General features: G+C 40.9%; 1 protein-coding gene across 2 annotated transcripts in view; it reads left to right on the top strand.

The window, feature by feature from the left end:
• The window catches only part of RFFL (ring finger and FYVE like domain containing E3 ubiquitin protein ligase), a 79,317-nt gene that overhangs the window by 4,460 nt on the left and 61,511 nt on the right, over positions 1-13,346 (top strand). The window contains exon 1 of one of the 2 annotated variants that reach the window (XM_063718583.1): positions 11,324-13,297. The exons of the other annotated variant lie outside the window; for it this stretch is intronic. The gene's annotated coding sequence lies outside the window, so the exon portion shown is untranslated. Of the gene's footprint in view, positions 1-11,323; positions 13,298-13,346 lie in introns of those variants that run through there. 2 annotated transcript variants of the gene reach the window in all.

The following is a 13,346-nucleotide window of genomic DNA, read 5'->3' as shown; positions in this document are numbered from 1 at the left end:
CAACCTCTGTCTCAAGCAATTCTCCTACCTCAGCCTCCCAAGTAGCTGGGATTACAGGCACCCACCACCACACCCAGCTAATCTTTGCATTTTTAGTAGAGACGGGGTTTTACCACATTGGCCAGGCTGATCTTGAACTCCTGACCTCATGTGATCCGCCCGCCTCAGCCTCCCAAAGTGCTGGGATTATAGGTGTGAGCCACCGCACCCAGCCTATTTATTTATTTTTGAGACAGTCTCAGCTCTGTCATCCAGGCTGGAGTGCAGTGATGTGATCTCGGCTCACTGTAACCTCCGCCTCCCAGGTTCAAGTGATGCGCCTGCCTCAGCCACCCAAGTAGCTGGGACCACAGATGTGTGTCACCACACCCGGCTAATTTTTGTATTTTTAGTAGAGACGGGGTTTTACTATGTTGACCAGGCTGGTCTTAAACTCCTGACCTCAGGTGATCTGCCCGCCTTGGCCTCCCAAAATGTTGGGATTACAGGTGTGAGCCACTGCATCCTGCGGGAAGCTAGCTTTAAAAAATCTCCCTTGCATCTTTATTTTCAAAAAGCTCCCCAAGTGCTTTTTATTTATTTATTTTTTTGAGTTGGAGTCTCTGTCACCCAGGCTAGAGTGCGTGGCATGATCTCGGCTCACTGCAACCTCCGCCTCCCGGGTTCAAGCAATTCTCCTGCCTCTGTCTCCCAAGTAGCTGGGATTACAGGCACGCGCCACCGCACCTGGCTAATTTTTGTGTTTTTAGCACAGGCAGGGTTTCACCCTGTTGGCCAGGCTGGTCTCAAACTCCTGACCTCAGGTGATCCACCTGCCTCGACCTCCCAAAGTGCTGGGATTACAGACTTGAGCCATTGAGCCACCGTGCCTGGCTTCCCAAGTGCTTTTGATGTGCAGTCAAGTTTGGGAACCACTGTTTTATTGCATTGATACTCTTTTTCAGGGTGGGGGGGGCATTATCTCCTGTACATCAGGCCCCATGGAACTTTGAAAATTGGGGTTCACTTTTCTTCCCTTTTCTTTCTTTTTTTTTTTTTTGAGACAGAGTCTTGCTCTCTCACCTAGGTGCAGTGGTGTGATCTCGGCTCACTGCAGCCTCTGCCTCCTGGGTTCAAGCAGTTCTCCTGCCTCAGCCTCCCAAGTAGCTGGGACTACAGACATGTGCCACCATGTCCAGCCGATTTCTGTATTTTTTGTAGGGATGGGGTTTCACCATGTTGGCCATGCTGGTCTCAAACTACTGACCTCAAGTGATCTGCCTACCTCGGCCTCTCAAAGTGTTGGGATTACAGGCGTGAGCCACCGTGCCTGACCCGCTTTTCTTTTTTTAATTTTTAGAGTGAAATTATGCACATTGAAATTCCTTATAAATTGGTAGTCCCTCTAATAGAATCGTTATGCTATCCAGGATGTTTGATTTGCTAGAATAGCCCATTTCCTACTCATGACAGATAACAAAGAGCTTTTATAACTTTTATGTAAATTGCTTTACAGTGAGGCCCCCTCTGCTGTATTACCTATCACGAGTCATGAGGGAGGGTTTTTGGTGAAAGTAGCTTCGTTTATCTCATGAGTGGACAAATGAATGATAATGTGGAAACAACTAGAGGTCTGAATAGGTAGTTGAATCTAGTTACGATCATCAGTGTTGGACGGCAGAGATGCCTGGGAATTCTCTGTATGTCAAATTTTAGAATAAAGTCAGTTTGCCTGTTTTATTTCTACACAGCTGAAGCCTTTATTGAAAATAATAGGTGCGTAACAAATAGTTAATAAAATTTAGTCAGCAGCCGTTTGATGAGTTCATGGGAGGAAGAATAATTGCTGAAATATAGAACCATCTGATTTAAAACAGATTCAGGCACTAGATACGTTATCCCTAACGTAGTTTGTTTGTATAGACAAACCTGGTTTTGAATTCTGACTCCCCCACTTCCTGGCTGTGCTACCTTAGGCAAATTACTTAACCTCTGTGAGCTTCAGTTTTTTCATCTGCAAGATAAAAATACCTGGTAGGATTGTTATGTGGATTAAAAGGGGGAAAATATGCATGGGAGGATTAAAAGAGAGAAAAATATGTTTTTTGTATATTGTAGGCAACTCAATAAACGTCCCTTCTCCCACTTCCTGACACAATTTTTATTCTGTAGGCTTAAGATGCTTTTCTAAATCCAGCTTTCTCTATATCTCTTTCCAGGAATATCTATTCAGTCAGCTCTTTTAGAAAATGTATGAAAGAGTGAGGACTAAAGTTAAGAACCAGAGAATATGGGTAAGAAGAATGAGTCACAGGACAATTAGCAACACTTTAAACAATTTTTTAGAATGAGTGGAGTGTTGGCATGTGCCCAGAGTTACTATCTGCAGGAATAAATGAATAACATTACCCAAATTCTGCCATCTGTATTTGGACGGTAGCCCAGATTAGGCTAGGAGCCTTTGAGGGTGGCCCCATTAAGTAGCACCTGACATCCATTTCGTTCATTATCTTCTTTTCTCCCTTTTGGTCTTCGTTTCTTATTCCCTATCTCCTCCTTTTCCCTCTTTTAAAGCTGTCCTTTCTTTAGACTTGCCAATCATCATCATAGATGCAGGCCCAGTCCCTGGAACTTGAGGCTAAAAGAGGTTTCTGGTTGCTAACACCTGTCTCCTAGCTAAATGAATAAGCTCTTTTGTGGGCAGGATGTTAAAAAAGCTGATTAGTACAATACCAGCTTAAAGGGCCTATTAATGATACAGCATATGTAAATCACAGTAATTTAAAGCCATTTTAGAGATTAATTTCTTATATATTTATTTTCTATATTGAATTATGATGTCAGTTGAATTTTTACATCTAAACCATGAATCTGTTTATTGCCTAAACAGACTAATTTCTGTCATATTGATTGGGAATCATTTATATTCTGAAGAAGTTTCTACCCTTAAGGGCCTTTGTATTGTTTGGCAAATGTCTAACTAGTGTGTAATACAATTAAAGTTTTGTTCACTGCACTGCTGCCATAACTAGTTTAATTTCTGCTCCTTATATATTTCTGTTGGCAGCTGGAAAATTAAAATACTAGATGTTCCATAAAACTGATTTTTTGAGGGGTGATTTTACTGTCATTTGAATGGACTTAGGCCCCAGGGTACATTTTTTTAAGATGTCTTATTCAACTTTCCTGTAATAGTCTCTCTCTCTTTATATAATTAATGTATTAGACAGATAATTGGCTGTTTAAGCATTCAGAAGAGACAATGTTTGGCCTTTTACCCCGAGATTATTTGTTTCTACATCTCTTGAGGAAATGTGTGTCATTTTTGGAAACTCCTAAGTATATTACAGTTACACTAGCACGTGAATTTTTGCAAAGACTGGAGAATGAACAATTCCCAAATCATTCTATTCTTTTTAGATCATAGTGTTTCCAACCTGATGTGAAAGTAGAAAGGCTGTGATGTGATGCCTGGTAAATCCTCCTCATAATTTTTCTATATGTTTCACAGAAATATATAGTCTTCAAGAACTGAAGTTACTCTCAAGGAGACTTTACATTTAATTACTCAGTCCACACTTAATCTCCTGCAAGATTCTTGGAGAGACACTCACCAGGCTGCTGATTTCATGGAGTTGTGACCTACACAGGTTTTTATCTCTGTTAAAGCTACTAACCCCCACTTTTTTTTTAGGTTGAAAAGTGAGCTTGGTCTGGTAATTTCTTCATTGTCCTCTCCTCTAAAAAGATACAGCAAAACCTTCTTGCTCTCTCAGCAGCGTTTTTCAACTGCTACTACCGCCACGTGCTGAATTTGAATTTGAGCACACTTCAGTATATGATTTTGTTGAGCTAATGTTATCTGACTTTTTAAAGCTGCCGCTCTGCAATACTACAGTTAAACCTACATTTTCTGTTTTCATGTTCACATGCCTTTTCTAGAATTACATATAAAAATATGTTTTCATTATCTCTGGGTTGTGGAGTGTTCCCTGGGACAGTCACTTGTTTCTACCAGTGGCTAGTTCTAAGAGTAGGGGAAATCCACCTGGATTTGAACTACTTGCAGCCAGTATGATCTGCTGAAACATTTTAACTGTCTTGGTCCTTTTTAAAGAAATGCTGCCTAGTCATCTTGAAACTTACAGGAAGTTAGGCCAAGTGGAGGCTCTGCTGGCTTCTGAGTGGTTAAATGCAACTTATTAGTGATCAACACCATTGTTTATTTGCAACTGCTGGATTATGTTGAAAGATTTGAAAGGAAAAAAAGCTTTCTTAAGTAAATCGTGCATCCTCCTCTCCCACCTCACCCTCTTCTTGTTTTACTCTTAATTTGCTTTGGAAAATCTTTCCAGTCTTGGTACCGATCACATGTATATAGTCTTAGTGGTAATTGAATCAGTGTATTTTATCCTAAAATATACAAGAAACTATGTGCCCTACCCTCTGCATTTTCTGCTAATCCTCTCATGCTTTTTTACTTTCATAATGATTAAAATATGTGCCTGAGAAATAACCAAGCTTCATCCTCTATCAACTTCCAACCCTCTTCTAAGTCTTGTGTCAGTAGATGCATAACCAATTGCAGTTGGGTTGGATTGTACCATCTTAACTATACTAATTATTATTTTACACGGTGTGGAAGATCAGCCAGAGCATATGCTTTATTCTAAAATGCTGGGCAAAGGAATGTTCTAATTTGGGGAGAGAGGAAGGAGTGTTTTCTAAGGACTTAGCAGGAGTAGGTCCACTGAAATTCAGCTAGTTTGAGGAATCTGGATTTTTGTCAAGGGGTGGAAAGGAATAGTTAGGGGCTAAAATTATGTGCAAGCGGGGGTGGGAAGGAATAATTTATGAGATGAGGGCTTTCCCAGTCCACAGTGGAGAATTCTTAATCTTTCAGATTCTCTTATGTTTGTCTACTTATCATATACTGATGGAAGAGTTTGCATAATCCTTCTATGTCAGAGCTAAAGTATACCTTAGCCACTGTTTACTGAGAGGGTGAGAAGAGGGATGTCAGAATATTCTCAGCTTGTCAAAGGGCATTCCACCTTCCTGTTGTACCCTTGGCCATATGGTTGAATCCAGCACTTCAGATGATTCTGAATCATCCCCACCACTCCCATTGATCTAGTTCAGTGTTTCCCAACTCTGAAATGTTGACACAGTTAGAGACTAGCAGCTTGAGGAATAGTGACTGTGAACCCACCAATTAATGGGGGACATTAAAATGATAGTAGTTCTGCAGCTTCACCTCTAGGTGATCTTCATCAGATTCCTAAATTGCATTTACTTGATAAAATCTTCACCACAGCACATCAACATGTCTCTTGCACTACCCAAAAGCAGTATTAAAAAGGAAAATATGTTGACAATTACTATCTAATTTGGTTTTTGTTTGAGATACAGGCTATCTATAACTGTGTTGTTATTTGTGGAAATGCTAGCAAAAAGCAGACTGAAATCTTTCTCCTTATGTTGTCGTTTTAGAAACAACACAAACAGGTTGGATGGTGGCTCACGCCTGTAATCCCAGCACTTTGGCAGGCTGAGGTGGGTGGATCACTTGGGTTCAGGAGTTCAAGACCAGCCTGGCCAACAGGGTGAAACCCTCGTCTCTACTAAAAATACAAAAATTTGCCAGGCATGGTGGTGCATGCCTATAATCCCAGGAACACAAACATTATAAAAATAAGCCTCTAGTTTTATTTGGGAGGGATCGATACACCATATTCGAGTTCTGAATATCGTGTCAGGAAAGCAGTTTTTGATGCCACTAGTTAAATGTTTGTGTGTTTTGATATACAGTTGGTCTTCCCAACCAAACATCACTTTTTTTTTTTTTTTTTTTTTGAAACAGAGTCTCACTCTGTCACCCAGGCTGGAGTTCAGTGGTGCCATCTCGGCTCACTGCAACCTCTGCCTGCTGGGTTCACGTGATTCTCCCATCTTAGCCTCCCAAGTAGCTGGGACCACAGGCGCATGCCACCACATCCAGCTAATTTTTGTATTTTTTGTAGAGACGGGGTTTCATCATGTTGGCCAGGCTGGTGTCGAACTCCTGACCTAAAGCAATCTGTCTGCCTCGGCCTCCCAAAGTGTTGGGATAAGTGCTGGGATTGCAGATGTGAGCCTCTGCACCCAGCCTATCCCTTTTTAAGATGGGGAAAAATGGAAATTTGCTGTTATGTATTACACATATTATGAAAGCATATTAAAATGTATTTTCTGGGCTGGGCGTGGTGGCTCATGCCTGTAATTCTGGCACTTTGGGAGGCCAAGGCAGGCAGATCACTTGAGCCCAGGAGATCAAGACCAGCCTGGGCAACATAGCAAAACCTTGTCTCCAAAAAATGCAAAAAATTAGCCAGATGTGGTGTTGTGCACCTGCAGTGTCAGCTCCTCAGGAGTCTGAGTTGGGAGGATTGCTTGAGTCCAGGAGTTTGAGGTTATAATGAACTATGTTTGCACAACTGTACTCTAGTGTGGACAACAGAGTGAGACTCTGTCTCCAGAAAAAAAATAATAAAAATCAAATAACTTCTGTATTGGAGATTACATACAAATTGTGACTTTTTTTTATTCCTAAAGTCTTTAGTAAGGTTATATGTTTACTGCAATAGATCTTAAATTTTAGTATGGATCAAAAATCTCCTAGGTGCTTGTAAAAAATAAAGATTCCTGGTTCCTAGCCCAGCCCTACAGAATCAAAGTGTTTTGAATAGAGATGTGGGATTCTGATGTAGCTTATCTGCAGACCGCACTTGGAGAAAGAATTTATGTGAGAAAGAACCACACATAAAAAAAAGATTGAGAAATGCTATTATTTTGCAGAGGAGGAATTTAAAGCACAGAAAAGTCAAGAGACTCAGACTTAACTAGGATATCCAGCTAGTTATTTGACTCTTGCAGACCAGAAGCTAGGTTGGCTGACTACTGTGGATTTGTGCTCTTTCCATTAGATTATAGTCTGGGGTGTGCAATCTTTTGGCCTCCCTGGGCCACATTGGAAGAAGAAGAATTGTCTTGGGCCACACATAAAATACACTAACACTAATGATAGCTGATGAAAGTTTATGAATTTGTGTTGGGCCCAGAGGCCATGGGTTGATGAAGCTTGGATTATGCCAGGGTGCCTACTTGCTGGTTTATCTAATTGCCTTTAAATCAGAAGCTGTAAGATAATGAGGGCAAAGGTACTTTGATTCCTTCAGAACAATAATGACTGAACTGGCACTTCATAGTGTGAAAAGTTTGTGCTTCTTAAACTATCTGTGGTGAAGGACCAGCTTTGTAAGGGTTTCCCTTCACCCCTAATCTGTTGCCAGCCAATAATTTTGTAAAGTACAAGAAAAGTGAATCACCAGAAAAATCATGCACTTGGATGTCACAGCAATGTCAAGTGCTAGAAAAGTTTCTAAATGCTTACTGTGATTTTCGTGTTTTATCTTGACATGAATGGGCCTCCAGCAGTCTGACACACACACTTTGAATAGCATTGTTCTAGGTCGTTCTTAGGACATCTTAAGAACTTGATATCAGAGGTCCTTGATCATTTTCTTCCTCATGCCACCTATAACTGAAGCTACCATCTGAGAACTCCCATTCCTACCTAGGGAGAGAAGTTTCATGGCTTGGTGATTTCCTAGGTCAGAACCAAAGTTGATAATACTTAGGGACTAGTTAAGGAACTATATACTTAATTTATTTAATTATAAATAATTTATATATATTTAATATATACATAATTTATTTTACCATATTTTATTTTTATTTTTAAAAACCAGAACCTTTATTGCATGACTAATTGTTGAAATTCTTAAGATGAACTGGATGCTGCAGCAGTTGCCCTCTTGGGTTTAGGTGGTGTTCTTTCACAGAATCCATGCCTGAATCTGCTGTATACAATTTTTAAGTGCCTCATTTGACCAGTTCCAGTGGTGTTTTGTCCTTTAGCCTTGACACTCCAGTTATACTTCCTCTTGCGCTTGGCAACGTAGCCACGTTTGCTACAGGTCGACTTCTGAAGGTGGTAGGTCCTGTCGTGTCTTATTGTGATGCTTTCCAAACGATGATTTTCCCTTCATCATCTCGCTTCTGTTACTATTATTATTATTATTATTATTTTTTGAGACAGAGTTTTGTTCTTGTTGCCCAGGCTGGAGTGCAATGGCGCGATCTCGGCTCACCGCAACCTCCGCCTCCCGGGTTCAAGCAATTCTCCTGCCTCAGCCTCCCAAGTAGCTGGGATTATAGGCATGCACCACCACACCCGGCTAATTTTGTATTTTTAGTAGATGGGGTTTCTCCATGTTGGTCAGGCTGGTCTTGAACTCCCGACCTCAGGTGATCCGCCTGCCTTGGCTTCCCAAAGTGCTGCAATTATAGGCATGAATCACCACGCCCGGCCTTTTTACTATTATTTTTAAAATTACTGCTCCTTGCAGAGCAGGGCTACCCTGTAGGCAATGTGCGCACAGTAGCCAACCTTTAATATATTTAAGAATAAATTGAGGCTGGGCATGGTCGCTCATGCCTGTAATCCCAACACTTTTGGAGGCCTGAGGCGGGTGGATCACTTGAGTTCAGGAATTCGAGACCAGCCTGGCCAACATGGTGAAACTCCATCTCTACTAAAAATACAAAAATTAGCCGGGTGTGGTGGCACACACCTGTAGTCCCAGCTACTCGAGAGGCTGAGGCAGGAGAATCCCTTGAACGTGGGAGATGGAGATTGCAGTGAGCCAAGATCATGCCACTGCACTCCAGCCTGGGAGACAGAGCAAGACTCCGTCTCAAAAAAAAAAAAAAAAAAAAAAAAAAGGATAAATTGATAGAATTTGCATTGGGTGCTTGTATTGGGAGGCATATTCCCCTCTTTTGACTAAATACTGGAAAGGAGTTTCTAACTTCTTGGCCTGTAACTTAACTCACAGTTAAGATGCTTAAAGATGGGAGACAGAAAATAAAATTTAGGGGTGTGCAATTTCTTCGAGACACTTTTGTGTTTGCTTTTTAGAAGGCTTTTGTGAACAGTCTACGAGGATGCATTATTAGTTTTTGTGGTTATAATGTCAAAATTAGTGTTGATTTGGAGCAGGCAGGGAAATCTCTCCATGCCTGCTTTTCATCCTGATTTAATTGCTTAGTTGGATGAAATGTCAAACTTGATAGATGATTGGAGCTGTTATTTTGGTAGTTAAACAATAATGAAATTGTTTGAATGTTTTTGGAGAACACTGCTTCCTGTGTCTGGACTTTGCACTGGAGAAAGTTTCAATTGTTCACAAGCAATACTGGTTAGAAAATGCAGCTTCTGTGGCTCCTAACACAGCTGTCTAAATTACTAGCTATATGGGGGCCTTTGGACAAGCACTGCTTAACACTTTTGGAAACAATTTGTTTCGGATTCCACAAATGTCGATGGTCGTTCCCTGAATACTTGAGAAAACTAGAAATGGGAAAAAGGTATTGCATGTGTGTAGGTTATGCCAGTCAAGTGTTTTTTCTTTAAGCATCTCTAGAACAAATTTACCTTTTTAGCTAAGGATGAGAGGTTTATGGAAATGTTGTAGCAGCTCCCTGGGCCTTTCTTTCCTCCTTGAAGATTGTTCAGCAGGGTAGCATGTTGTCAGCTTGTGTGCCAGCTTACGGAGGGCTTGGGTTATTATAACCTTGATTAGGAAAGAGGGATGGGGAACAGGAGTGAGAGGACAGATGTGTTTGAAAGTCCCTCTGCCTGCTATGTGAAATCTTGAATTTTCACTTTGAACTTCACTGTTGTTTGGTGACAGATGTTATAAAACTGTCTTTACAAACAATCCCCTTATTGAAATTGTATGTTGGCCACAGGAGCTAGGGAAGCATTGGGCATGCTCAGCAGGATTTATTTCACTCATTCCACTGTGTCAGATGATACTTTTTCTGAATGAAATTGTATGCATTCTTCAGTGGGAGTTAGGGGAAGGCTTATTCTTGTCTAAAAGTGTGGGAGAATTTGTGTAAGACTGATCAAAAGACTGGCACTTCTTTTGCTGTGTGATACTTCTCTTTGTGCCGTATTTTACCTGTAGGAAAATTACCAACGGTTATTATGTGCTCTCCAGGTGCCAGGGACTTTGCTGTATTAACAAGTTTAATCCTCCCAACAATCCTATGAGGTGTGTAGGTGTTATCTGTGTTCCACAAATGTGAAAATGCCGTACAGAGAAATTAAAGAGGGAGCCCAAAGCCTCACAGTGTTGGAACCCAAGTATTCCAGCTGTAAAGGTTGAGCTGTCAACTACTGGGTGACAGCTGCCTCACACTCCTTCAGGATGATTACCTTTTGAATAAGTCTTTACAAATATGTGGGCTGCAGAAGTAACCAGTCCAGAATAAACGAACTCTCACCGCAGTTTTAGCTCAGCAAGCAGTGCCTGCTATCAGAAACATCCAAAAACAACAGCAATTAGACAAATAAATTGTGAAAGATTTGGTTTCCAGGTAAGATATGTGACAGGCTTCTTACTGCAAATAGTTTTTCTTACAAAAGGAGAAAGACTGGTGGGAGAGATGGTGGAAAAAATGAAAACAATGTTTCTTCTATGATTCTCTGGGCCCATCCTCACAGGACTTCATATGTAGTGAAGGCAGAATATTTGCCTCAAGCCCAGATGACCAACTTTTACTTTCTACACTGACTCAGGCTTCTTGCTAAAAATGGTGTTTCATCATTTATTCCACTAACATCACTTTTTAATTCTTAAAATAAAAAAGAATAGTTTTATTCATAAAACTACATGAGCCTACTTGTGTGGAATGTGATTTAAAAATGATGTTAGCAATACTTGTTACTTATTTTACTAGTTTTAGCTTTATTAGTGCTGAAGGATATTTTATAGTTTATTCTAAAATTGTAAACGTTTTTGGTATGTAAGCCAGTCACCCTTAAAAGCACATTTGGCTAAATAAATAAAGCATTGGGTTAGAGAAGAGTTCACTGGTGGTTATTTTTTATGTTTTTTTTTTGTGTGTGTGTGTGTGTATCTGTGTGTGTGGTCTTCCTGTTTGTCAATAGGCCTTCCCAATGAATTGAATTTTACATAAGATACATAGATGTTAGTGCCCCATAGGTCCTCATCTTGTAAGTGATGTTAGTGGAGTAAATGGTGATATACCATTTTCAGTAAGAAGCGTGAGTCAGTGTAGAAAGTAAAAGTTGGTCATCTGGGCTTGAGGCAAATATTCTGCCTTCACTACATATGAAGTCCTGTGAGGATGGGCCTGAGAATCATAGAAGAAGCATTGTTTTCATTTTTTCCACCATCTCTCCCACCAGTCTTTCTTCTTTTATAAGAAAAACTATTTGCAGTAAGAAGCCTGTCACATCTTACCTGGAAACCACGTTTCATAACTTATTTGTCTAATTGCTGTGGTTTTTGGGTGTTTCTGATAGCAGGCACTGTCTGCTGAGCTAAAATTGCAGTGAGAGTTCATTCATTCTGGACTAGTTACTTCTGCAGCCTTCTGGCCCATTACTCATGGCTTTGGTGAGGCTCGATAAAAATATTGTGATGGATAGGGCACAGGTAGGTAGTGCCTGAATGTATTTCAGATAGTTGGGCCAACAACCAATCTATGCTTAAATAATCATCTCTCCTGCATAGTAGAGACTGCAAAATAGTATGAAACATGCTATACTCTATAAACATTTAGCTTTTTTTAGTTCCCCGTAGTGGCTGGACAGTTGACTGAATAATTTCACTTTTTTATTTTTTTATTTTTTTTGAGATGGAGTTTCACTCTTGTTGCCCAAGCTGGAGTGAAATGGCACAATCTCGACACACTGCAACCTCTGCCTCCCGGGTTCAAGCGATTCTCTTGCCTCAGCCTCTTGAGTAGCTGGGATTACAGATGCACGCTACCACGCCTGGCTAATTTTGTATTTTCAGTAGAGACGGAATTTCTCCATGTTGGTCAGGCTGGTCTTGAACTCTCGACCTCAGGTGATCCACCCGCCTTGGCCTCCCAAAGTGCTGGGATTACAGGCGTGAGCCACCGTGCCCGGCCACTTTTTTTTTTTATACTTTATTTTTAGGTAATTATAGATTCACAGGAAGTTGCAAAAACACTACACAGTTCCCATGTACCCTTCACCCGTTTTTCTCCCATTGGTTATGTCTCATTTAACCATAGTACAATATCAAAACCAGGAAACTGACATGGTGCTCTGTGTGTGTGTGCGTGTGTATGTGTGTGTGTAGTTTTCTGCCGTTTTATCACAGATATGGATTTGTGTAACTGTTCTACCACCACAAAGATACCCCTTGTGCTACTCCTTTATTATCACGCATATCCCTTTTCCCAACTGTCCGAATCTCTGGAAACCAGTAATCTGTTCAGTGTCTCTATAATTTTGTCATTTCAGAAATATTATGGAAATGGAATCATAACAGTATGTGACCCAATATGTGACCTTTTAAGACTGGGTTTTTTGTTTTTTACTTTTATATGCATAGAACAATTGGAACTTTTTTTTTTTTTTTTTTTGAGACAGTGTCTGGCTCTGTCGCCCAGGCTGGAGTGCAGTGGCGCAATCTCAGCTTACTGCAACCTCTGCCTCCCTAGCTCAAGCCATCCTCCCACTTCAGCCTCCTGAGTAGCTGAGACTACAGGTGCGCACCACCACACCCAGCTAATTTTTGTATTTTTTGTATAGACAGGGTTTCACCATGTTGCCCAGGCTGGTCTTGAACTCCTGAGCTCAAGCGATTTGTCTGCCTCAGCCTCCCAAAATGCTGGTATTACAGGTGTGAGCCACTGCGCCCAGCCTCGAATGTATTTTTTTGTAGAGATAGGTCTCACCGTGTTTCCCAGGCTGGTCTCGAACCCGGCATTTTTCACTTAGTGTCACACCCTCCATCCAAGTTATTGTGTGGCAGCAATAGTTTGTTCCTTTTATCTCTGAGTAGTATTCCATGGTGTGTATATACCACAGGCTGTTTAACTATTCACCTGAAGGGCATTTTAGTTGTTACCAGTTTGGGGCTATTACAGATGAAGCCACAATGAACATTTGTGTACAGGTGATTGTATGGACACAAGTTTTAGTTTCTTTGTGTTAAGCATCCAGGAATGAAATTGCTGGTTCTTAAGGTAAGTGTGTGTTCAGTTTTCCAAAGAAATTGCTAAACTTTTTTTTTTTTTGACAGAGTCTCACTCACTCCATCACCCAGGCTGGAGTGCAGTGGCGCGATCTCAGCTCACTGCAACCTCTGCCTCCTGGGTTCAAGCAAGTCTCCTGCCTCAGCCTCCCAAGTAGCTGGGACTACAGGTGTGCACCACCACTACCAGCCAAATTTTGTATTTTTAGTAGAGACAGG

Source organism: Pongo abelii, chromosome 19 (genome assembly GCF_028885655.2).
Source record: "Pongo abelii isolate AG06213 chromosome 19, NHGRI_mPonAbe1-v2.0_pri, whole genome shotgun sequence".
Classification (NCBI taxonomy): Eukaryota; Metazoa; Chordata; class Mammalia; order Primates; family Hominidae; genus Pongo; species Pongo abelii.
This window is presented reverse-complemented; position numbering and strand designations above follow the sequence as displayed.